Source organism: Falco punctatus (genome assembly GCF_963210335.1).
Source record: "Falco punctatus genome assembly, chromosome: 7".
Lineage (NCBI taxonomy): Eukaryota > Metazoa > Chordata > Aves > Falconiformes > Falconidae > Falco > Falco punctatus.
The window spans coordinates 63,282,238-63,308,604 of NC_137587.1; the positions used below are offsets into that span (position 1 = coordinate 63,282,238).

Here is a 26,367-nt window from a genome sequence, read left to right on the forward strand (position 1 = left end):
GTATTACTAGACTCCACTGCAAAAAAAATCCCCTCCGCATGTCTCCTGTCACACCCACACCAAGCAGAGAGTATATGATATGATGATACGCACACTAATTAGCAGGCTAAAATGCACATGCAGGCTGGCCGGGCAGCTGCCGCCACGCGGGCTGGCAGATGGCCGTGCTTGCAGTCTTCCTACCCCGAGCTCGAGTGTTTGGAGGTCGAGTGGGGGAAGGGGTTCTCAGGAGACACGTAGAAACTTCTCTTTGGTTCTTCTACGCATCTTTCAAGTGCGGTTGGATACAGTAACAGAGCTGAAAGTGTTGTAGGAGGCACTGCCAGATCGTACAGCACAGCGTTCCCATAGGAAGGAGGGATAGCAGGACTGGGGTGGGCTGCACTAGCTGCTGTCCCACCTGATTCCACAAGATCTCTACCTTCCGCATCTCCTAAACATCCTCAACAAGTCTGGAGGTGCAGATGTCACACTAAAACGAGCTGCCATTGGCTGAAGCCTGTAGCAGTTTCCAGACTTTGCCTTTTCTGGGATAACACAGAAATACTTGCTGGAGTTAGGAAATGTATAAACACCGAAACCAGAGTGGCGTAACTTCTTTGTGAAAGAGTTGGTAGGCTTCCTACTGTAGTTCCTCTTCCCAGAGCTCCTCTGTACCTACCTGCCCCTGTAGACAGTCACTTCCTCTGGCATTAAGGCAGTGCAGAGTGAGCTACAGGCTCTTCCTCTTCCCCTGCTGATCTTGCAGTGCACTCCCTGTGTGCTGCCTCGGGAGAGAGAAACCGGCCGAGCCAGGAGCTGTGGCACTACGGGGCTGTTTCAGGGTCAACCCTGTGCACCCACCCAAGACCTTGGTGCTGCTGGCAGGAGGCATCTTGCGCTCCTCTGTCCCAGTCCTGTTCCCGCTCTGTGTTCTGGCCCTCGTACTCAGGGACCTGATCCAGCTGTAAAGCAGAGAAAAAATGAAAAATACGGAGTTTGAGTCTGGATGAATTCATGGCTCTGGCTGACAGCATGGCCACTCAATAGCCACAAGAGAAGGGGCCGCTTTTGCTTTGAGCAGCAGCTGATATAGAAGCCAGTTAATAAAAACCATCTTCCATAGGCACAAGCGCCGGTGCCAAGAGCAACCCTGCTTTCCTCCAGCCCTGGCCGCTGTTTCCCAACACCGCAGTGCCCTCGCCTCACGCTGCCAGGTGGTTTTAGCCAGTTCTGGGCTGGCTGGAAGCTCCTGGTTAGTTGTCAGCTAAATTAGTTCCCTGACCCAGCACCCTGGGTGGCTGCGTGTGGCCGAGGGTGGTGAGAAGGACATCCGTCTCTCCCATTCAACACTACCAGGGATTTGTGCCCAATTAAAATGACTGTTAACTGTGGCCTTCGTTACTAGGATTGACAACGACAACTTTTTAATCAAGCGTTTGGCTTGTGGAAGAGGCGGAGGAGGGAGAGGATCACTTCTGCATTTACCACGGATATGTTTAAAAAACAAAAACTCTAAAGAAAATTCCCCATGAGTAATTGGAGTGTGATACAGCTGGATTTCAAAATTCAGTATTTAAGCATGGGAGGGATAAAATGTATTTTAGATCCCTACTTTCTCTCCCCATCCAGATGAAGTTTAGCAGGGATCAGGTTAAAATGGTGACTGTTTTCCATGCTGGCTCTTGAATGTTTCTGCCAGAACTGGATTTTTATGCCCCATTTATAACGGGGCTGGAACAGGGGAAAAGTGCTGTAATGGAAGTGCTGACACCACTTCATTGCACGGCAGCCCTGCTAACGATGCCCACGGAGCCGGAGGTGCTGACTTGGCAGCTTATACGGGGCCAAGCCTGACAGAAAGTCTCTTTGAAAATAACTTACTGCTCTAAAAATAAACACGAAAGGAGTAACCTTCTTTGCACTGAATGGGCGGCAAGATTGCTCTCTGCTTTACTGGAGTCCCAGGTTCAGGCTTCCCCAGCCAGCACTGCCACGGGATGGGGTTAATTGCTTGAGGTGTGGTGGGAATTGTTGGGTGTGATTTATTAACACTCTTTGTCTAATATAGGAGGTACCTGAAGGAAACTGGAAAAACTAGCTAAACTGGAGCAGCCCTGGCCTTGCTGAGGGTGGAGGTGAAGTAGGGTGCAAGACTAAAGGTGTCTTATTCATGCCACATCCTTCCGTCCCTGTGGGACTGCAGGAGGAGAGCCGCTGGCCACCAAGTGTCCTCCCAGCCTCACACCCCAGCCCTCCAGGACTGTAACAGGCTGGCGTGTCCCTGCTCTGGGCTTCCTCACCCATTTTTCATGACTGTGATGCCTTCTGCTTGTTTGGAGTGGAAATCTGTTCCGAGGGAGGAGGAACAAAGGCTGGGTGTTTAAAGCCACCGTGCTGTGGTCTTCAGGGAGTTTCTGATTATGCTCTTGGAGGAGCTGCCTTTCTCTTCTCTCCCATTGAAATGCACGTTGTGCCACAAACCACAGGGCAAACCGACAGCAGGTGTAGGCAGCAACCGCTCTGCTCAGCGCAGGGTGCACAGCTCCAGGAGGGGTGGTACTACCAAAAAGAAGTTGTTATTTAACACCATGTGAAAGCACTTCAGCTGGGGATGCCACCATTTATCTTGATTTTTCAAGAAACCAAGTCTAAAGCTGAGTTTTGGGCAGAGCTGAACTCAGTTGTTTGCGGTGGGAAGAAATATGCAAAAATCAGGAAGTTCTGAGGCCTGCTGGAGCAGAAACGCTTGTTCAAACTGCAAAACCTAAGGGGAAATGTAAAGCAGCCTGGGGCTTTTAATAAGAAATTGTTCTTTTTACATAATGACAGTTTTTCATAGCAATGCACCAATGTTTCAGGAGAGAGGTGACACCTAGCCATCAGGACCCAGAGCACTGGAAATGCAAGGGATATTCAGGAGGTGGGAGGGCAATGGGGACATCACAAGAGCTGGGAAAATTAACTAAAAATGTGTATTTCAAGTGCACTGCTACAGTTTGCAAAAGCATAGCGGTTGCTTGAAAAGCAGGCTATGAACAGATGTTTTAAAATCAAAACATGCTAAGGTGAAAAGCCCCAACACAGCTGTGCTCAGCGAGGCCCCTGGCATGGTGTGGCACATCCCTCACTGCAGTGCACTGCCTCGCTTCTGAAAATGTGTTTATTTAGTGGCAGCTAGTGGCAGTGTTTACTCATTCCCCTGTGACAACTGTGTGGAAACCCAGGTTGCATTAGTAAAGCTAGAAGGCTAACAAAGCCGAGGCACCTTTGCATTCACTCCCTCGTGTGTGTTTACTGAGCTCAAACCCTTTGGCTTTCTTTGTCTCAGACCACAGCCTTGGAAATGCAGTAGAAAATTCCAGCAATTCCCTCCAGCCCAGCAAAGGCTGCCACGTGGGCAGGTCCATGCACAACCACAGGTCCTCTCCACCATCAGATTTCTTTACATAACTCCAGACTCAGTCCCAGATTAGCTTTCACCCGGCGTGCATATTTGCAGTTCTTCCAGGGAGGCTCTGTAGGAGGCCTTGTGTGCTGTTGAAGGGTTTAATTTCATTTCTCTATACAGCTTGTAAAAGGCTTCTTGGAAACCAGATCTTTGCATTTTACTTGAGTTCACTTATCTGCCAAAAGCTGTTTCAAGTTACTCTTTCCAAGCCATATTGAATGAATCCTTAGGCAAGAAGGAGGTAGCAACAACAAGTACTGTATATCTCTGTTGAGAAGTCACCGCTTCTGATTATGTTCCCTCCTTATAAGCTTTAATATCGAGGACTACACAATGAGGTCAACCTCTATTAAATGTAATGACTTTCCCTGTGGAGCTTGCAATGAAAGCAGCTTCACAACAAAGGTTTATGTTGGGGGGGCGAGTGGGGCATCTATTACAAAGAAGTCCTCTAACTCGGTGCAGGGGCTTCCTTTCCATTTGCTGGCTCCAATAAAATGGAAAGATTTGGGTTGAGACTTTAAGCAGTGCTTATCTGAGAAAAACAGACAGAAGAAGAAGAGTTAAAACACAAAGATGGGAAAGAGCAAAAGCCATGTTGTTGCAGGAGCTGCCTAGAACATGTCTGTCAAGCTACACCTGAAATTGCGGGCAGCTCCAGGGAGGGCAGAAAGCACAGCTGCCTTCTTGAGCAACACCAAGGCCATCATGAGCTACAGCTGCATGCAGTGAACAAAAAAGGCTTATAGCAAGAGGGGCAGGTTTGCCTTTCTCTTTTTGCTGCAGGATAGACACAGTTGGTTGCCCGTAGGTGCCCTGAGGAGCAGGCAACGTGGTCTGCTCCTTGAGGAGATGAAATGAAACTTGTAATGGCTACAGGAGCTAATTTTGAACTCTGCAAAGAGCGCTGTTTGTGCAGCAGTGCTGTGACCCTCTTGCTGGCCAGCCCTTGTGGCTCTGTGCCTGTCAGGCAGATGTTGCCCTGCCCAACCGGTAAGTTTGCAGATTGCTGGTTTTCACATGGCAAAAGTGTAGTAGCTTGAATGGGCTGTTTGGTGCTACTGTGGCTATCTGTATGGCACTTTAGTATTTTAAGCTAGGTAAACGTAATGCTGTCTTAAGAAGGAAGCTTTCCTTTACACTAGAAACCGGAGGTAAACATGGGCATGATTTTTAAAAATTGCTGTTGCCCCGTGAATAGTCTAACAACTGGCAAAGTAAGTTTGCTCTTTCTTTAAAGGCATTTTTACTTCCTGCAGCCTTGCAGGCAGAAATTTGCCAGGCAGTTGTTAAAACATCATGCCTGCCAAGTGCAAGAGGATTATTTTGGCATCGGCTCTCAGCTAATATTAACTGCGCTGCATTAAGGTCGCCATGTTTGGGGCTGTGTCGAAAGCAGGTTTAAAAAGGCAGCTGCTGGCTCATTCACCTCCTGCCTCTGGCTGCTCAGCCCCCCCCCCCCGCAGCTTAGCTCTCTGTTTTACATTTTTTATCACTGTAGTCAGTTGAAATATCATGCAAATGATATCTGCCTTTATTAACGCCCCAGCGTGCTAGTGACGCACTGCAGCCTTTCTCGCAGGAAATAAAAAATTACCCTGGGGCGAGCTGGGAAGGGGGATGCAGACCAACCTTCTCCACCAACGGAGATTCTCGCCCTTTAAGAAAAAGCCTGCAGTAATTTTCCATTACCCTGCGCGCTCTTGTCTACGTGGCAAGAATTGTTTGTGGAGCTGGAGCATCACGGGTGAGGCGCAAGCCCCAATCTGGCTGCCGTTGCTTGGCTACACGCTCGGCATGCCGGCAGCACGCCAGGCTCCTGGGAAGCACCTTTGTTCCCGAGAAGGGATTTGAGTTGTGTTTTCATGCTGAAGGCAGGGGACAAATGCTGCCTTTCTCAAGCAGCCTGGCAGAACCAAGGTTTCCAAATAGTACAAGCCAGCCAAAATACTCAATAATAATAATATGCTCGGGGTCCATCTCCTGTGATGGTTTCTCTGCCTTTGCACAAGGAAACGTCTTGTTACAGCTTGTGTTGGTTTTCTGCTGTTGTGCTGATCGTAACAGGAACTTAATCAAGGCACCGTGTTGAATTGGGGAGAGCTAATGTCAGCAAAATATTCCCCTGCTTTTGTTGTTTCCATCTAATAAGCTAGACTGCTAGCTGCTGTTCTGCAACTTGATAAGCAAGCAGATCTTTTTTTTTTTTTTTAATGTAAGCTCTGGAGTCCCAAAGGGTAAGTCTCTGCTCTAGTTGAGGATTGTCTGAAATGCCTGAAATATTTCAAATGCCACCAGCAAAATCTGTAGCTGTATGGAGGATCGGGTTTGTGTGCCTTCCCTGCTCGCTGGGGCTAGGCTTCAAATACAACAGCAGCATTACTGCAACAGGCATCTTCATGATGTCTGGAGTGTGGCTTCAGCTCTGAGATGGCTTATTTTATTTGTGTGAGGCTTGATACTTCCATTAATAACACAGATTTGTGTTCTGTTAGCAGCCTGCATTGTCAAGGGCTGTCCCTACACCAGCAACTAAACCCACACCGCTAGCTGTTGAGCGAGAAAGCCGTCCCCGTTAGGTAATGCTGCCATTTGCTTTTTGCAGCAGCTCCAGACACCCTCAGGAGCTGACCCCCAGGAGGAATGAAATGAACATGTTGTTTTGGGGTGTCTGGCTACTGCTGGAAACCTGAGAATTGAAAAACGTGGTATAGGGTGGAACACACAGAGTGTCAGACTTCATCTTGCTTCCTGGAGTATGAAGCCAGAGGGGAATTTTACGCTCATAATCTAGCATCTTTCATCACACGGATGAACAAGCCTTACCCAGCAGAGCCCTGGCACAGTTACAGAGGGGACCACCTACCCGGCCCTGCTCCCTGGGGGGTCTCCAGATGAATCGTGGCTTTGAGGCATCCCTCCCTGGGCACTGGCATAGCCCTACCTGCAGCCCTCCCTGTAGCCCTGTCACCCTGCAGTGTTTGCCTCCTAACCACAACCTCTCTGAGGTTTCTAGTTTAAAGATGTTGGCTTCCTGTAGTTTCTCTTTAAAATTAGCAATGTTCTCTGCTTTCTGTGCTGCTTTTCCTTTTGGTCCTGTACCCTTACATCCAGCCTTCCTACCACCTCGTTCTCATCCCTGCTGCTGATGGCTCTGTTGCTGCCTCCCAGCAGCTCTGCTGATGCCCCTGCCATTTGGGGACCTGCACAGTGTGCCCCGTGTCCAGGAAAGCCACGCAGGAAGGATGGAGCTGGGCATGTTTAGCAGCTTGGCTACATGTTGTTTGTCACCTGGAATATGCTTGTCCTTCATCAGTGAAGTCTGCCTTGTATATTGGGAATGACTGAGCAGATGTTTAGGATGGCAAATCTCCATATCCCTAGGTCAAATTCTCCCATAGGGATGACTTGATGGTTACCAATGGCACCTTATCCACCTTCCAGGCTGCTTGGCTCTCTGTTCAGTTAACTTTTTGACTTGTCTTTTCTGTCCTTGGATTGTTTTCTTTGTGTTTTGTTTTTTGTTGTGTTTTTTTTAAAAAAAAAAAAGTCAACTACTGCCTCAGCAATTTTATCTAAGTATCTAAGAAAAAAATGAATTTGGCTCTTGAAAAGCAATTGTTAGTAGTAGCCCTTTTTCTTTTCATTGTGTTTTCCCATGTGAAAAGCAGAACTTCTGAACTCTTAATGTTTTCAAGAAGGCAAGCTAAGGCAGAGGCTTGCAAAAAGGGTCCCTTTCCGAAACACATTTGGCCCTGTGCTGTGTCTATTACAATGTGCCACCGCCACAGCTTGCTTTGGCGTGGGATTTGCTCCTCACAGTAAAATGCAGAGGATCTGGTCTGCCAGGAAGAGGCCTCCCTTGTTTGAGCAGTTCGGAATGTGGGTGAGTCACTGCCTTATTTGAGGAATGAAGCCTTCCATCCCAGTTTCTTATGCCTTTGTTTGCTTTTAGAACTGCAGTGTTGTTGAAGGTAACTCGCACACCCGTGGCTTCTCTGTGGCTCAGTCTTAATATCTGGTTTCACATTTTGTATTTCCTTCTTGAAAGCGCATAGATGAGACTACATCTTTCTACGTGTGCTCAGAAATCCATAGGATCCAGCAGACCGTATGAGATCAGAGGAGGCAGCACCGCTTCTGTCCCCAGCGAACAAGGCTCATTTTCAGTACAACCGGTGCAGCAGGGTGTAGTTCTTCTACAGCAATGTCGCTAATTAAAATAGTGGCAGTTTCCAAATACAAATTTAGAACAGTCCTTGAGAACAATGTGTTTCAGGAAGGCAAGAAAAGCAAAGAAGGAAAGAAAGTGTAGGCAAGGCATAAAAAACACAGCACAACCTTCTGACTTTTATAGCTTTCAACTATTTGACTAAGCTTAGGGACCTGTGACCGTTTTGTGAATGAATGATCTGATTTTCAGAGGTTTTTTAAATACCTCAAATAATATTACTACCTTTTGAAAATAAGGTCCTTAGTTTATGTGGATGCCTAAGTATGAGTTTAGGCTCTTTCTTTAATGTTTTGCAGATTGAAAAAAGGAGATATTAAAAGACTCTTCCTACATAATCGTGCCATTTTCCTTTACTGCAATTTGATATCTGAGGTGGATCTTTTTTCCTTACATAATAGATAGCTTTCATTCTTGAGGGTTTTTTTTGTCTTTGATATAAGTCTGCCAGTTATTCCCAAAAGCTCAGTATTTATATTTATTCCACAGCAAGCATGTGACTCATGTGACTGCATAATTATATCAAAAAGAATTTGGGTTCCTTTTGTAGCAAAATGTTCTAGTGCTACAGATATGATCTGAATGCATGATAAACTCAGAGTATTGAGATTACAGGAAAAACGATCTACAAAATACTATGGATTAAGGTCATGCATGAGATATTTAATTCTCCCTCCTGTGAGGTTCAATTGCAAGATACAGTCTGCTCCCACTGACTTCTTAAAATAAGAAAGCTTGAAAAATTGACCAGATTCTGTCAAATGTGCTTCGCTGCTAGAGAAGATGGAGGTGTTGAAGAAATAGGGAACTGTGAGGAAAGGAAGAAGCAGGGACCAGGAGGGTCAAAATCCCAGCTGGCTCACAGCTTGAGAAGCAAGGAGAGCCACCAAGATCACTCTTTTTACCAGAACTTGATCCTATATAGAATTAACTGTATCAGAAGGACCAGCTCTTCCTCCTCTTTGCTGCTGTGACTGCAGCAGTGTTTTGAGAATGTGGCTGGGACCAAGGATCTGTTGTGCCAGGCCAAAGAATATGTGTCCTTGCAAGTAAAAGATGCAAGGCGAGGACAGGAGAGAAGCACAGAGCAGAACGGAGGTCATGGGGGAAGCACCTTAGCCTTGTAGATGTTCAGTCATAGAGGCTGGATATATGATCAGATGGTATGTCTCAGAGCCTTGACTTGATACAAGGCAAAACTGGGATTGCTCTCTGTGGGCCAGCCAGTCCCTGAGGTACTGAAGACCACTGCTCACCTCTAAATCTGCCAGGAGCTGATTTGTGGTTGTTGTTTGTTTTTTTTTTTTTTCATAGAAGTGGCCATTCTGCTTGAATTTGTTCTGAGATCACAGTTCTTTTTTTCCAGAAGCTACTGAAAATTATCTGATGGAAATAACTTCCCGTAACTGATTCTGACATACAAATGGGGTGTATCATTACGGAGAACAAACCACCCTGGTTTTAACAGTTGAATATCGATCAGCTGCACATGCTGCTTCTTGAAATAACCTGTAGACGTAACAATTTCACCCTCTTGCAGACGACATGAGTTACTTCTGTCCTTTATGATGCCTGTAACTAGGGCATCGCTGCTGCCTGCCTGCATGTCCCAAGGGAGCCTGGTGGTGTTTGTGCAAACCTGATTGGGCTGAGGAAGGGGTGGAGAAATGCAGCTCTCTGCCCAGGATATATTTAGTGAATGCAGCTGTGGGAGGCAACAGGAACAAGAGAGCCCTTGTATTGCCAGAGCTCTGACAGCTCACATGCCTAAATAATCTGCCACTTTCTTAGCAGTGCATTTCCCGCCCCCCACCCCTCCCCCCCCATGTTTTTAATTTGAATGGTAAGAATGCTAAATTATACTCTCATGTATTCAGAATTCTTCCTGGAGCTTAAAAGTGGGATGCATTATGGTGCCAGCCTTGCTGTGGGGCTGCAAGGGGAGCAGCGCGCAACTGCCATATGCACTGGACTCTCCTCATGGCAAACAGGGAGATTTAACTCAGTTTCCGTCCATTAGGGAGGCTGGTGGTGTAGGAATATGCCTTTCATGTGCGCTGCAGCGCTTGCTCGGACTGGAAGCAGACCTGCAGAGCTAGTATGGCCCCTCCCAAGCAAATAAACCCTGCTTCTTGCTAGGGCTGAGGAACTGGGCAGGAGAGCCTGCTTATGGTATGCCAGGGCACTTCATTGTGCTGTGCAAACTCTGCTGGTCTTCCTGGCATCCCTGAGAGTCCGATCCTGTATTCACTGGTATGCCACGGAATAAAAAAAGAGCACAAAAATAGGTTTGCCGACCTGCCAGGTCAAGTGGGAGCATGTTACTGGGGCTCTGCATTAGGACTAATTTGTCTGTACTCTCTGGCCGTGTTCAGGCTTGATTCTGGAGAAAAAGACCAAGGCTGGGAATTCCCCATGCATCTTCTTCCCTGGCTTGTTCTGCAGCACATAAGCCATGAGCTAGTCTGCCTCAGGCACTAAAAGTTTATGACAAATTAAACGGCAGAATATAAAAAGAACTTTTTTGGGTGTGTCTTGTTCTAATGCAGTTAAGGTGTTAGAAAAACAAGACTGGTGCAGGGAGGTCCAAAGTACACGTTTGTGTCTGGGCACAGCCTGGGGATGATGGAGACAATGTGCCATCATGTTCTTGGAGCTTGCCCCACCTTACGGGGTTTGGTGTTTTTCCATTCTCAGCAGCGCTGCTGGGAGATGCTGCAGTGACACAGGGAGCTCTCCTCTGCCAGGGCAGCACTGTGGTGGGCAGCACGGCTTTGACATTCATGTGGCAGGGACTTGTACCCACCCAAAATCCATATTGGAAATGCAGCTCCTGTGGGTAGCTTTCATGGTTCCGCCACAGGCTGGCACAGATGCTGAAACACATCCAGCTTTTATTAAAGTTGTGTGTTTATATATGTTCTGGATATAGCTGTCCCACCTTTGCATGGCTGTGACCTAAAGGAGTTTCAGTGGTCAGTTTGCGTGTCAAAAATATTTAGTACTAAAGTAAAAAAATACATCTGTGAACAAATCTGCACTGAGCTTGATGCCACAGGTACCCATGCAGTCTTTTCTGTCCCTAACCTCACCGAGTCTGTCTGAGACTTGAGTTTTTTTCAGCAGTTAAATGGTTAACTTCAGGACTAATTGGCTCTCAGAGCTCCAGTCCTTTGCAACAGATTATTGGCATGCTGGTAAGAGCAGCTCCCTTCCTTCCCTTCCCCCAGCATTATAAAAACATGTACTGTAGTGAGAAACCAAATACCACATGGCGCCCTACACGGAGCCCATCAGTGCTCCAGCTCAGTATTTAGCACAAAAAGTCCTTTTATATTTGGGAAGTGGAGGGAGAAAATTCTGGAAACGCAAGATCGCAGTGATTCCGGCTGAATCAGCACATTTATTTGCACTGTACTGGGCGCTGGAGTCCAGAGCCCGGAGTACCAGCCCAGCCTGCCTGCACCCAGTCACCCCAGTGCAGCCTGGGGATGAGTCCCGGGTGTTTCCCAAAAGCTGGGGGCAGATGGAAGCAGCTGCTCTGCGTTCCCCATCACTTCTGCGTTTGTCAGGTTACGGCTTTGCGGAGGGCTCTCGGGAGTCCTGGAGGGACTGAATGTAAAGAGAGAAAAATGAAAGCTTTAAAAAAAAAAAAAAAAAAAAAAATATATGAAGTTGAGTTTCTGATTTCCTGCGGGGATGTGTGCGTTTTTAGGCAGCTGTCGACGGAGGCAGTCGCCATTTCGTGAACTGGCATTAATGCAGCAGGAGGAGACATGTTGTGTTCATGGGAGTTTGTATTTCAAGATTTTTCTCCTTGTTTTTTTAATCAAGAGGCTTATTAATTTCACCTTTCCCTTCCTTTCAGTCCAAAGGCTGTAATTTTTACACTCAAGGTAAAAAAGTAATAATGGCAAGTAAGAAAAATAAGGAAAAAGGGGAAGCGTTCTCCTGAGGGGATTGCAGCGTACAACGAAAATCAGGTCTCTCCAGGACACTTAAAAAATTTTAAAGGCGTAACATGATTCCAAAAATGCCACCAAGCCTGCAGCAAGGATAACCAGGGCGATAATGTGGCTGTGCACTCAGCATCGTGGGGGCATGGCTGAGGTGTTCAGGGAAAGTGTAGTACATCAAGCACGTTTTAAATGGAGTATTGTTCCCAGTATAAAGAGATGTCTGACTGGTCTGTGCACATGTGATACTGGCCCTTTTTGAGTTGCGCAGGGTGACTTGACTTCCAGGTATTGATATACTAGTTTTCATCTAAAATCTCAGACCATCGCTAGTGCTGCTGAACCACTCATTTGATCAAAACAGAAAATATGGGTTGTGGCAGGAGCGAGGTCAGACCGAATCCCCTTCCGTGCTAAACTCTTTGAGCAAGCAATAGCCTTTTTAAGGGTCTTCGGTGTTGGAGTTTACTATTTCCACTCCAGGATCTTTCACTTGCAAAACACATTATAAGGCTCGTTTGTTTAACAGATCTCTGGGACCTGGGAAAGGGAGCATTAACGCTGGTGTTTGGGAATATGAGCGATATTATTGCATTTGATTTTGGTTTCATGTCATTATTTTCTGGTTTCAGAGTCGGGAAAAGCTGCTCATTTATTTTTCATGTAGCTGTATTTTTATCCTGACTTCTTAAGGAGGCAGGGCTTATGAAATCATGCTGTTGGAGGCCTTGAGCTTTTGATCTGATCTTCAGTTTCAACAAATTCCAGTTCTAGAGTTTCTGCACTTCAGGGGAGGCTGCAGGTTACAGAGGCAAATTAGAGCTTCTGCTAAAGGAAAAACTACAGAATGGGTACAAAGGCTATTTTTTCTGCTTTCCTTGCCGAACAAGCAATCAGCATCTATGTGCCAGTTGACTGGTCAGAAATATCGCAGCCTCTGCCTGAATATGGCACCGGAGTGGGGATGCTGCAGTAGCGCAGCACTAGTTGGGTATGTGACTGTCGACTGTCAGGAGAGCAGGACTCTCTTTCAGCTGCTCACAGTACACCCAATAACTTCTGTGATATTAAAATCCAGACTAGGATCGCAAAAAGTATTAGTCGTATTTAAAACCAAGAGGTAGTTCGATTCCTCCATGTTAGCTGCAGCTGAATTGTGCAAGGTCTTTGATCTCCTTGCTCTGGGTCTGAAAGAGAATCTCCTTTTCGAGCCTGTCACCTGCAAAGATTTCTCTGAGACACTGATTCCTTCGTTACAGAAAAGCAATGTAAAGAAAACTTCTTGCCACCTCAAGATCATTGTTTTCTTCATTGCCCTTTTTTATTTTGCTAAGGTTACATTAAATCCACAGGTCAAATGTAACCTGGATGCAGTGTGCAGCGATGACAGCAATACAAGCAGTACAGAGCTTTAGTATGAAGTCGTGCACATCTTTGATTTGATCATATAGGAATGTCCATTATAATGATAATAAAAAGCACTAGCTAATTTTCATATGTAAAAGTAACTTTTCCAGCATATACTAATGTGCCCTTCTGAACCTCTTAATTATGCTATATTTTTGCCTAAACTTAATTCCATTTTATTAACAATACTTGAGTAGACTTCAGCTTTATTTTTGGTTCCAATTTTCATTTACTTTAGTGTGTGTGTGTATACGTATATAAAAAAAGAGAATCCTTTATTAATCTTTTGAACAGAACAGTTTTCATTCATGCAGTAAAAGTACTGTCCCTGAATGTTAATTATCAGCACCTTACATACTAGCCAGGAGCACAATGTCTTAATAATTGGAGTTTAATAAAAAAGCACCAGTTGTTAAAGTCCCAGTGTTTCATTTTTGTTAATATCATGATTATAAATTATTTAAGCTTTTGACTTTACCTCTTACACATACAAACCCGTATTCCCCATACATTTTTTCCTCCAAAGTGTTCTAAAGTCACCTTCATCTTACTGACACTAGGTCAGAGTATTCAAACGTACTATTTAATACCAGTAATGAGTGGCTTATTACAAGAAAATTTTAGATAGTTTCCCAATTAAAGGCATTTTATTTTGACCTGTTTGGTCTCTTGATAGACAATATTCTGTTTTATGGAAAGGTTTAAAAGGTGTATGGAAGGAGATGAATAATAGGTGAAGTACCTAGCACGATTTAATTTATATTATTCCTTTTGCCATTATTAATAAAAATAGGTAAGATAAAATAAATGTAAGGAAAATACAAGGAACAGTGATGCATTAATACCTGCATGTGCAAAACTATGTGGGCTTGCTCTTATTCTTGAAATTTAGGCCTCTGCTTCTTGTTATCTTTCCCTTCTGCAGAGTGGGTTAGTTCATTCCAGTTGCATTTTCCAAGTACTGACATACATGTTCATTCCTAAATTCACTTCATATGCTTCCAAATCCTTAGGACAACATTTGGTTTAGACACACCAAGAAAAACGTGGAGTGATTCCACTGACCTAAATGTAATTACTCAGTGCTGAATTAAAGGCACAGGCGCATAACTTAAGACCCATGTGTTTGCTGTAACAAGAATAGATCAAAGTCTCAGCTTTTGTCATGAAATTAGACGTTTCTAGACCTTACAACAAGAGAGATCTGTAGAGAGAGGTAATAGCTTCTTATTAAATCCACTATTGAATCTTGAAGAAAGTAAGTGACGTTTTGGGTATGTAGCACCTTGTTTGGGTCTTCCACTGGGTGAAATTGCAATGGAAGTTGCAGTGAGAGTTTTCAGACAGTGATGAAGTGCTGTGGATGGCTCACCCAAGGTGTCTTGCATTCCCTCTGCTGCTTTAATCGTACAAAAAGCCATTGACCTCATTTTGTGACAGGCCTGTACCAACAGTGTTTCCTTGGGTTGCTTACATTTTCTTACCAGCTCACCTTCTAATACTAATCTTGGACTAAATATAAAAAAAACCCAATACACTATGAATGCTTTCAAGCTGAGACAATATTGTCACCATTAACAGCTTGGCCAGAGAGAAAGAGTATTTGTTTCAGCATGCAAATCCGTTGCCTGCAACAGTTAAAGTTTAGATGCCAGTTGTGGAGTTTAGATGGACGACATGCCTGACATACACAAAACTGCTCTAGTCCCTAGGTTGATGAGCTCTCCTAGCTGGATAAAGCCCTGGCAGGAGCCAGTTTATAGTGAGTCGACTGTAGGAAGAAAATATAAAAGCTCTTGGGAAATACCAGTCTGACACAGAAGCTATTTCTGTTTCAGATGACATTCTAATCCAAGTGTGTCCCTGATACAGTGTCACTCCATCAAAAATTGATTGGACTCCACACCTAACAAGTCTTGACAAATATGAAGAACTTTGTTTTGAGCTACAGATATAAGGGGTCTTCTCTTTTATATATATTTTTACATAATTTTTTTTACAATAGGGTGATTCAGTGCTTCGTTAGACTGTCTATAAAATTAAAAAAAAAGTATACACTTGTAAGATTTCAGAAAAAAAGGCACGCACAGCTTTTCACTGCATGTGACAATTTGCTGAATAATGCATCATTTTGTCAACTATCATACAGCAATCAATAAAATGCCCTATGGTGTTACCTGCACACAGGAGACAAGAATGAGGATTGTTACGGAAACAGGCTTGAAACTTGCTTGAAATTAAAATCCCACTCCTATACTTGCAGTTATGGAGGCCTGGGTTGTTTTTCTTTTCATTCTAGAGTAGCTGTAATTCATCTTGTTCAATTTGAGTGAAATTCATCATGTTCACAAGGCTAGTATGAATGCCTTTATCTCCAAGGAGGTTTACCAAGAAGGTATACTTGCTGTTATGTTTGTCATCTAAACTTTCCAAATGTCCACTAGAACTCAAATGGAGAGTTATTAAAAAATAAAAATTAGAGCTTATAGTTGGGGGTTATTTTTGTCCTTGATTTTGATGTGTAAAATCTCTTTTCCCTTTTCTGATCACATTCCTCAAACACCTAAGCAATCAAGCTTTGCTGTCTCATGTTTGCAGCAAATAAATTTCAAGGATGGACAGATGAATGCCTTTGGAAAGCAAACTTTAAATCTGCACAAGGAAGTAATCATGCTAGAATTTTGAATTATCTGACTTTAAAAAACACCCCTAAAATTATTAATTTAATTGTCTAGATCTTCTAAAAATGTGTTCTTCCCTAGCTACATTTAAAATCCAAATATTATGAAGGTATTACTTAAAAGTTATAAAATGTACTCTTCTGAATCTACGTAACAATTGTATAATATATTGTAAAATGGGAGAACAGTATCTTTATTTTGAAACATAAGACTGGGCATGGCTCTCTTAATCTTGTCAATGCCTTTTTTTTTTTTTTTTTTTTTTTTTTGAACAGACTTTTGACAAAACAATCACCATCTCCCAGCTCAGCAGAACACTCCTATGACTCTGCAGACTGTATTTACAGCCAGAATGGTAGGATAACGAACACTGTTCGCAGCTTCTACCTTTCAAAGAGATTTAAAACCTTAGCAATATGTCTTAACCCTTGTGTGTTTCCAAACAGCAAACCTTGTCAGTACAGAGAAGTTAACACGTGGAAGTCAGGTCACAGAACCTGCCTTTGCGCACTGGTAGCTGTGGGTATTAAAGTTCCTGGGAAGGTGCACATTAGTTTCTTACTTGCTTTCAAAGGTGATTTCAGTAATAAACAAGTTGCGTGCTTCTTTTTCATGAAAGGAGACCTGTAATACCTTATTAGCATTTCTATAAACTGTAGTGTCTAAGTAGGTACAGGCAAAATGGTCGATCAGTATTTTTTCTGCTATGTTCAAGCCTCCTATAAAGGTTTGCCAACTCAGGCTGAATAGTTTGTTACCTAAAAGCTGACTTTAAAAGAACAGATCATTTCATACAAGTACCAGAGGTTAAAGAAACGGGATAAAGGAACAGATTTGTTGTTCCAGGCTCCAATGGCTTACTTTAGCAAGCAATTAAATATGTTATTAAAAATCACCCAAATTCTTTAAGTTTGAAACAGCCTGCAGTTTTAAACTGGCATAAGATCTTTTTTTCAAAATAAGGGCTACTGTATCTTCCCATTTTTCTTCTATCTCTAAGACTGCTATTTCAGGCAATCACTTATTATGGTTAAATATTGACCAAATACAGCGTAAGTCCCTTGACTGAAATCATTAAAATTTCTTACAGTCAAGCTGGCAACAAGGGATAACTTGAAGCTGATATGTTATAATAACAAGGAAGTTCAAGTTTCAAACCTTCTTAAGATAAGTGGACTTGATTTTCTCAAGAAAAATACACGTAAATTCCTTAGTCATGTAAATATAAAGCACAATAATTAATCCTCTCACTAGACTATAGTTACTGGTCTTTTATTTGCCTCATTGTATACAGGAACTCATGCAAAACTGAAATAGCGAGGTGGGTAGGTTGTTCAGGAGCTCTTAGATCTAAAATTTGAGCTCAGGCCGCAAGATCACGTGTACAGAAACAGTACTGCGTTGTGACCAACAAGTTAAAAATTTGTTTAGGAAAGACTGTTAAATCCCAGAAAAAATATTGGTTCCATTTCTCACTTCCATTACGTCTTTGTACTTTTTATTGATAACTTATTTTTCTTTGAAAACAGAAATAAAAAGAGCTGAATTGTGGTTAAAATTGCTTCATTTTGAATATACTGAAAAAGCACTGTAGTTTGGCTTAGCAGACTGGAAGATTCTTTACCATATGTTTGTGCCATTGATAAGAATTTGTTTCTAATTATTTTTAGTAATAAATCTTTTTTTTCTTGCTGCTTACAAGGTTCATCGTTCTAAACATGAGCACCAAAAAAGTGCTAGCAAAACCACCACATTAACATAATCTTAGTTTTCAGTGTTAAATCACGGAAATAAAAAGGGCACATGTAAAAGTTCTCTCCATGTGTGTAGATGTGCTTGCAATTATTCATTATAGGTTGGAACAAAAGTCTGGATTTGAATTCCAGTTCCAGACCCAGAGCAGAATGAACAGCACAAGCTGGTTGCTGGAAGTGTATTTTATCCTTGCTGCTGCTGCTGTTATCGCTTGTCTTGTGACAGGAGCAAAAAACTTTAGCTAGGATCAATAGACCCTCGTCGTCTTCAGCAGTCACACAGGGAAGCTGGTTCTGTGCTTAAAGAACTTTGTCTTTATTTATGTTTCTGTCTGTTGATGTTACTCTGTGTCACTGCTATGAGAAGGCCACAGATGACAGCAGCGCGGGCATAGCTGTACTCTTGCAGCGTCTCTGTGCACGTTCCTCCAAAATTCCAGGTTTTCAGAAGTGTGATAGAAGGTAGTTTTTATCTGCCTGTACAATTACTGTGATTTTAATAGTGAACTGCTGAGGAAGGAAACAGAAAGAAAAAAAAAAAAAAAGATTGTTTTAGCAACATGTTACAGGTTACATAGAAAAAAAGAAAATAGAGCTATACTTTATTCAGGACACTGTGACAATTTCTGTGAACACCCAGCGCGCAGGAAGTTAAATGCCTACCACAGAACAGCTTGCTGTGTTCAAAGGGCATTTGGTATCCTGTTTGCATATTCTCTATCGAAATAATCCAAACTATTATGTTTGGCTTAGGGCCTAGAAAATTGTTATTGATTTCTCCTGAAAAGTGATAGAGTTTTGGTTGAAGAAAGGTTTGGTGACATTGCACATCTCTCAGTCTTGTTTAGACTCCTGTTTTCCACTTCAAAAGGCAGATACAATACTTAACCATTTTGTCAAATATCAGTGTCAGGTCTCCGGCCTTTCTACAGTACTTGTGTCTCCAAAGAGCTGTACGCTACATTTGCACCTCGTGTGTTGCAACAAGCAAGCTGCTTCACCAATTTTTTGGTACCCTCTGGTACTGAGGGCATGTTGGAGCAGGCAGGGAAAGGGACACTGCCCTGTGAAATTAAAGTGTGCTTTTGCATGCTGTCCCTAAGGGATGATAACAATCTTCGTGGGAGCTGGGGGGAAGGAAAAAAGGTTGTAGAAGAAAATAGTTTGGGTGAGTACCAGAAAGTGAGATTGTGTGCCTCCATCTGGAATTCTAGCCGCAGATGCAGTCTCAGAAAATAGTTCCCAAATTAGTAATGGAAACATTAAGTTGTCTCATTATTATCAGACATGTGGTTCATAAAACATGGCTGAAGTATCTGGCCTAATGCTACACAAAGCAGGAAGCCTGTCATCTAAAAGAGAAGAAATAAATTGTATGAAGGACTTTGCAGTTGTGTAGAAATGCTGAATTTAGAAGGAAAAAAAAATGGGGTAACTGCAGAGGCAGTAGGAACGAGAATGTTGTATTTATACAGAGAGGACCATGGGAGATAAAAAACGTGAAAAAGGAGACTAGCACCGTTCTGCTGTTCATTAGGCAGGAAGAATGCAAACAGGTAGACTGTGACTGGTACAGGAACAGCAAAGTTGTGTGATGAGTGCTGCAGCTCTGGAGAGAGTGACTGTACTTAGGTTCACATACGTACAACTCACTTGAATCCAAGAAACGGAAGAGGTGATGGATACTTGTGCAAGCTTTTTTTGGAGCTGCTTTAGGCCTTGGTAGCCAGGAAGCAAAACAGCAGCACTGAAAATATTTAATGAGGGTATTAGACTTCCAGTAATTTTTTGGTTACATGTAACAGCAATACAGTAAGTGACTTTCAAAAACATTTCTGTCTGTAAATGTACAGGATTAATTTTTTTTTAAAGAGGAATAGTCTAGTATACTAGACAGTTTGGTATAGCCAGAGAAAAGTAAATACAACCTTAAACTCTTCTGGCTGGATCATATGACTCTTAAAGAGTGCAATTATGTCTTGGATGCCTGATCTCTTTTCTCCCTTTCATGCGGTTATTACAAGTGATCACACTTAATATAATTTTTCTAGAAATGTACTTGTGTTCTGGAAAGAAGCAATAGAAAGGCTGGAAATTGTACTCTGAACTTCTAATCTTGGTCCTTGCTGTGAAGTCATACCTTGCAGTTGGCTGAAAATGCCGACATAAGTAGAAGTGCTTTTGCTGCACCCTACTTTCATCTAGTTCCTGCCTTATCCCTGGTTGCCTTTCCCCTTTCTTCACTGTTGGTAGTTTTCTAAGGAGGACAGCATCTGGGTTCTGTTCATGCAAGCACCTTTATGCACAGTTATGTGCGAGTGGTTCCACCGAGAGCAAGAGGATTAGCCTTTGCAGGAATCAGAACGGGAATGAAGTTGCAGACCAGGCTTCCTGCTCTCCGTAGGCTCTGTAGACCAGAACTTCAGTTCTTCTTCTTGTGGGAAAAAAAACCCAAAGGCCTTTTTGCCCTTTTCCCCAGCTGAGCAGCAGTATCTGCAGTTTTGCTCCAGCGTTAATTCCTTAGCTGGAGGCTCCCATGCTGAGGTACCTTTATGCCACTATCCTTTTTTGAAGACTGTAACCATCTTATCACCACTGTCTACAAGTCAGTAGATCTGTTTGTTCCTCCCCTGCTATCCTGTACAAGGAGGTCAGCTTTTCTCTGTATTTTGAAAGGAAATACATTTCAAACTCAACATGGTTTTTCCTCAAGGGCATTAGTTGACTGATTCTTTTCAGCTGACCAGCTGCTTCTGCTTTTCCAGGACCCAGCTCAGGAGATGGCTGCTGAAGTCCAACTGCACAACTTCAAGCGCCAGGCTAGCTGCTGAGGCCTTCCATTATGATTTTAAACATTGTTGGTTTAATTGCTGCCATAACTGCCCACATGCTTTGTATAAAAAAGGAAGATCGGGACCCCTTTCTCTCTGCTTTTAGCGGAGTAAGCTGTGCGAATGAAAAAGGAGAAAGGCATGTGTATCATTCAAAGTGACTGCTGAAGTATGTAAATATTAATTACGCTGTTCAGTCGTGTTTGCTGGGTGTGCCTCTTCAGAGGAACATCCTAACCCACTGGCTGGGGACAGGCATTTATGACAAGTGACCAAAAATGTGGGGGATGCCCCTCAATCCTGCTGATATCTGAATTGGTTTCCATGGCAGTAGTCAAAATAGGAGACAATGTCCTGTTGAGGTTGGCATACGAGACAGTTTCTATGGAGTCGGCTAAAAAAAGCACCATACCTAGTTTTATTTGGGTGTCTGTGGTGCTTTTGAGAGGTACTAATGAGGACTGGGACTACAGGCAGGTAGCACGCTGGTGCTGGCTCTTCCCACCAGCGGGGTCAGGAGCAGGCTGAGGGCGCACGGGGCCGTGGACCGTACACGGGTCAAGGGAGCCAAGGGCTTTGCGGCACCACTTTCTGCGGTGAGGTGCAGCTGGTGCCCAGGCCTGCCCGGTGGATGGGCAGCGCCAGGGCCCAGGCCAGGCTGCTGCATAGGTACTGCGAGAGAACCGAGGTGCTTATCGTGGGAATGGCAGCACAGGGTGCAACAGCAAACCGGGCCGTTGGGCGAGGGGCTCCTAACGAGCCAGGCCAGGCGGGCTGCGCCTCGCTGTAGGCGGCCACAGGTTAGCGAGGGGCGCCCTGGCACCCCGAGGGATGACGGGACTTCTGAAGCATGGGTTAGCAGCGAAGGCGGCGCTCGGACGAAGCGGGGTCACTGCTGCCACGAGGCGGGGTCGGGCGGGGTGTGCCTCTTCAGAGGCACATCCTAACCCCGGCCAGGTGGGGCTGGGGAGGGGGTGGCAGCGGGGCCCGGGGCCGCCGGCGGGGCGTGAGCTGCGGGGCGGGAGCGCCGGCCCAGCTCCCCGCCGCCCTCCTCCCCCTGAGGGGCAGCTTGTGCGGACTGGGCGCGAGCCCGCGGCGGGCGGGGCGGGGGCGCGAGGAGCCGGGCGGGAGCCAATGGGGAGCGGCCGGCCGCCGCTCGCCAATACTCGGCGGCGGGCGCTGAGGCGGGGAGCGCAGCCAATGGGAGGCCGCGGCCGCGGTGCGCGCGGGCCCGGGGTGGGGAGGTCGAAGGAGGGCGCGGCGCGGCCAATAGGAGCGGGGCGCGCGCGCTCGGGCCTGGCGGGGAGGGCGCGGCGTGGCCAATGGGGAGCGGCGCGCGGCGCGCGCGCAGCCGAGGGCGGGCCGGGAGGGGGGGCGCAGCGCGCCGCGGGTAGGGGGCAGGGGCACGGGCCCGCCCCTTCCTCGCCGCAGTGAGTAGTAAGCGGGCGGCCATGTTGTGCGGGGGGGAGGGGAGGAAGGAGTTGAGAGGAGACGGGAGAGACTCTCACACATACGGCACAAGATGGCCGGGGAAGCAGCCGCAGCTGCAGCCGTGCTCCCGGGCGCTCTCCCCGCGGCTCGGAGCGGGGACGCCCGGCGAGCGCCCCGTGTGCCGGTCTCGGGAGCCAAGTCGGGCCCGGCACTCTGGGGGTTCCGGGGCGACGGAGGGCGGCGAGCTGGGCTGCCGTGCGGGGCTGCCGACGGGCGGAGGGCAATGGCGCCGGGCGACGAAGCGCTGCCCGCGCCTCTCCCTTGCCGGGCGGGCGCGGGGCCGTCCATCGCCGCCGGCAGGGCGAGGAGGGGAGCAGCGTCCCGTTCTCAGGGCTCCCGTTGCCAGCCAGCGGGCTGCTCTTCGCTGGGTAAGTGCCTGAGTCTCCTCGCTTCTCATTGTCCTTTGTCCTTGGGAGGAAAAACAAAATGTCCTTGGAGCCGGGAGGGGGAGGGGGCGCCTGCCTCTCCCTGCCCCCCCTCGCCGCTCCCTGAGGGGAGCCTCGGGGACCCCCGCTCGTCTCCGTGACCCCTTTTGGGTGCGGGGGGAGCCGCGGGGTTTGGGGAGGGAGCGGCGGGAGAAGGGGTGCCGCAGAGGGAGCCCGGCTCAGCGGCCGCCCCGGTGACACTCGTCGGCTCCTGGGCTGCAGAGCGCTCCCCCTCCCCCCTGCTCATGCAGCACCGAGGGGGCTCCGCACACCCCGGCCCCCGATGCAGCACGGAGGATGGGGGGAGCTGCAGACGGGTTCCCCAGTGCAGCAGTGAGGAAAGGGGGGGCTGCAGACCTGTTCCCCTCAGCGCAACATGGAAGGGGGGCATCTGCAAACCAGCTTATAACTCCAATGCAGCAGTAAAGGGGGGGGGGTGGTGGTGGGGGGAGAGGTGAAGACTGTACTACATCATCAGTTAAATGTTTAGCCCCAAGCCCGTACCTGTTCAAAGAGCGTTTGGTGCCCGTTGCTGCTCAGATGGGGATATGTTTTCGTAGTTTGTAAGAACAAAGACGCCATGTCCTTTTCTCTTAAAAATAAAACTTGGTGGTTTTTTTGTGGGGTGTTGGCTTTTAACTCTTTCTAAACCAGTAAGAAAAAACAGGCTGCGGATGAGACAGCTTAGTACTTTACTGAAACAATAGATAGAAATTTACTTCACTTGAAAAACAGCAGTTCAGGTGCAGAACTTTAAGGAAAAGTCTTAAGAATTAGATGCGATATGATTTTTGCAATTGAAACAACAATACAAAAACTTAACAAGCTTAAAAAAACAAAGCTCGGTCATGCCAAGTCTACAGTTTAAAGTTGGCAAAATACTACAGTTGTGATTTAGAAGGCACTACGGGAAGAAAAGGTAGTTACTTAAATATGAATTACACGACAAGGAAGCGAATGGGCTTGTGTGTGACATTAAAAGCTTTTAAAAATAATTAATTGGGTGTCAGTTTTGTTTTTAGTATTCAGTTTATGCATTTTTCAGGGAACTCGCAGTCATTTCTGTTCATGTAGCATTTTTATCGTTCTTTCGATGGTTAATAATTTAGAAGTTGTACAACGCTATTGCAGGACTCTAAAAACGCAAGTTTAAATGGAATGCCTGATGTTTGTTTTGCGCTGGCTCGCATTCAGCAATTACCAATTTAAGGGTGAAGTTGTAATTCCAATTGTATTAAAAGTCACTGTAGTAGAGCAAGAGGTAAATATTAAGAAATTCAGTTTTAACTTGAGATTGTGTGTAGCCATATTAGTTGGATTTATCTGGTGCACACTTGTACAGGATCATAAAACTCCGTGCAGGTTTTAAATACTGCCATTGGAGGTAAATCAACATTTTTCGGTACTTCCTCTGCACATATAAATCTGTCATTACAACAATGAAAGCTGGCTTTTGTTGGAAATAAAAATACAAGTTTCAGCAACCATTGGACTTCTATCACCTCTGTGCAAAGTCTTCGGTATCTTTATGTTAGATTTGGATTATGGTGGTTTTATAACCTCAGCAACAGTTCTGCAGTGTAGAACAGGTTCTGACATACACACTTTGCTGAAAAGAAAGTTCTAGCTTTAGGTGGGTGTCTGCTGTGTTTTTCTTTTTTTAATATATTGGGTGATAATTTTTAAATAGCTTTGACTTGTTTCTTTCAGCTACTGAAAATAAAACAGCTAAGTTTCTGAAAATTAACTGCTCTTAATTTTTATGGTATTTATTCAATGATTCTGCGTTTTTATGTATATAAGATGTAGGAATTTCATTTATGTTTAGTATCTTTTAATGTAACGTTAAAATGTATTTTTTTTTAATTACTCACGTATTTACAGAATGATTCCAGACTTCTGCTAGAGTATGAAATGGTGGTGATAAATATAACTGGTGCAAAATAGAACGTTAAGCCTTTTCACAAAAGGCAAGAAAAGTTGGCTAGAGGTAGTGCAGATATGGTGTTCCTTGTGTTAAAGAGCATAGTTTGGGATCTGATTAAAGGTTAAAGAAGCTGAATGCTTAAAAAGTGTGTTCTGAAGGGCAAAAAAGATACCTTTCTAGGGGAGATCAAGTAACTTAGGACTTAAAATTTTGAGAAGCTGATGGCAGAAGCCATTTTAAAATTACTTTGCTATCACTAGAGATTTTATTAGATTTTGCATAGCCTACTTCTGAAGACACTAATGTGGAAAAAAAAGTACAAGGACTGTGAGGTATTGTGTGATAAATTACTCTTAAGAAAAATTGACCAGACATTTGATCTTTAAGTCATTCTAAATTAAAGGGAGACAGAAGAGCAGATTGCAGGTATTCATGCAAAAATACAGATCATACATGTTCTATGTCGGTCACTCTTCCATCTCCAGTGTTTTTTTTCAGCCAAGTATGTGCAGCCACCCGTACTTTTATTTTTAGAGTTGAGTTGTAAAGATACAGTTACTGCTATCATAAGTTTTTCCTAACTTAATAATTACCTAAAGATCAATAAATTTCAAGCATCTGACTTGTTCTGCTTTTCTAAAGCAAAATGTTGAAAATTTTCATACTTTCTTTTTCTTTAGGTAGAATTCCATGAACAGTATCTTATTTCCTGACTGGCTTCCAGAAGAGTCATTCATACCTTATTTTCTTAGGTAAGAGTGGTTATAACTTGTGATAGTATGTTTATTTCCTTGTTATTTTTTTGATCTTGGGATTTGCCTTTTTGTTATTGCGCAGATGGAAAGGAAAAAAAAACCCCAAAACATTTTTTAAATTGGAGAGGACACATTTTATAAATTATCTGGACTATTTAAAAGCCTTTTTTTGCACATATGGGGAGAATGCCTTAAAATAATGTGATGTTTATGCTGCAACTTCCATATAAATTTTATTTTACTAAGGCTGTTTAGTAAGTAGATTATTTTTTTAATATATGTATGCGCATACATGGGCATTGCTGGAAAGTAAAGTATTTTCATATAAACCTAGAAGTTCCGTTTGTCCCAGTAAAAACGTACATTGAACTTTAACAATTTTTCAGGTTTTGTATTTAATGAGTTAGTAGCATTAATACTTGGGGATATTGTAGAATTTGTGTATGACAGTAATAGTCCTAGACTTCAGGTTTTCATACAGAAGATTTTTGGGCTCTGTTACTCAGTTTTGGAGACCTGAATGCCAGTGCTTGGCAAGGATAGAATATTATGGTTTTGTACTGTAGGTAAATTTTTTATTAATCCTAAGACACCTTGTATGTATTTTGAAAAGGTTTCTATCAGTTGAGAATGTTAGAATTGTAGGTAAAATCTGTATATACCTTTGTTTTCAGTCAAACATAGTGGGTTTTTTTTTTTCTTTAAAGGCTATTATTACTCTGGATATTGTTCTTACTTCCAAAGATTCAGATGGCTGGTTGGGTATAAGACCTTGAACAAAATTCTGTACTGTACATACCAGGTATGTTATTCTGTGCTGTGTTTTCTTGTTTCTTTTGTTTTTAAATATTTTTGAGGATAATTGGGGGGGGTTGCAGCAAAATAAACATTGAACATTTAAGCTGCAATGTTTTACCTTCTTGAATTTTCTTTTCAAGTTTTAGTGCATTTGAAATCTGTTAGTGTGTACTGAATACAGTAATGGCTCCTTACACATCTTCTGAGATTTTTTTTTTAATGCTTACTTATTTATAAGACTTTTTTAAGAATCTGACATTACCATGCCAACATGCTGTAAACTAAAGCTGTGCTTATGAGGACTGACTGCCATCTCTGCTAAGGACATAGGTCTAATCAAACTTCACAAATGCTTTTCCTTCCATTCAAGGTATTGGTTCATTAGCAAGTGACACTCATAAGCTTTTCTTTTCCAATAAGTTGTTTTTATACAATAAACATAGAAATTCTTTTTTCAGTGTAAATTTTACTCTAAAACCCTAAACCTGCACCTAGCTGTTATGAAGTGTCTTGCTGTCCTTGCAGTATAAAAAAATCGGCTTTCTAATGTTTGATTGGTTTTATTACTTTTTTTTTTTTCACTTTAAGGCTCTGCATTTAGAGACAGAGCAACATGTTATATTTGAGTCATGCTTTTACCACTGTGTAACTAAAAGTTGGGATCTTGTTTGCCTGTCTTAA

General features: G+C 44.1%; 1 protein-coding gene and 1 long non-coding RNA gene across 17 annotated transcripts in view; one reads left to right on the forward strand and one right to left on the reverse strand.

Annotated features, from left to right (window-relative positions):
* The first annotated feature begins 4,138 nt into the window (after nucleotides 1-4,138).
* The window catches only part of CHD2 (chromodomain helicase DNA binding protein 2), a 90,298-nt gene continuing 68,069 nt past the window's right edge, over nucleotides 4,139-26,367 (forward strand). For 7 of the 16 annotated variants that reach the window (XM_080394305.1, XM_080394294.1, XM_080394296.1 and 4 more), the window contains exons 1-3: nucleotides 21,713-22,149; nucleotides 24,814-24,885; nucleotides 25,596-25,690. The gene's annotated coding sequence lies outside the window, so the exon portion shown is untranslated. Of the gene's footprint in view, nucleotides 4,424-7,033; nucleotides 7,317-21,223; nucleotides 21,248-21,712; nucleotides 22,150-22,729; nucleotides 22,770-22,790; nucleotides 23,126-23,166; nucleotides 23,840-24,813; nucleotides 24,886-25,595; nucleotides 25,691-26,367 lie in introns of those variants that run through there. The other 9 variants (XM_080394303.1, XM_080394304.1, XM_080394307.1 and 6 more) reach the window with 8 other exon arrangements.
* On the reverse strand, nucleotides 16,700-21,132 carry LOC308066707. Its single transcript, XR_013929272.1, has 2 exons — nucleotides 19,600-21,132; nucleotides 16,700-19,206 (listed from the first exon to the last, which is right to left on the reverse strand). It is a non-coding gene; the product is annotated as an uncharacterized lncRNA (long non-coding RNA).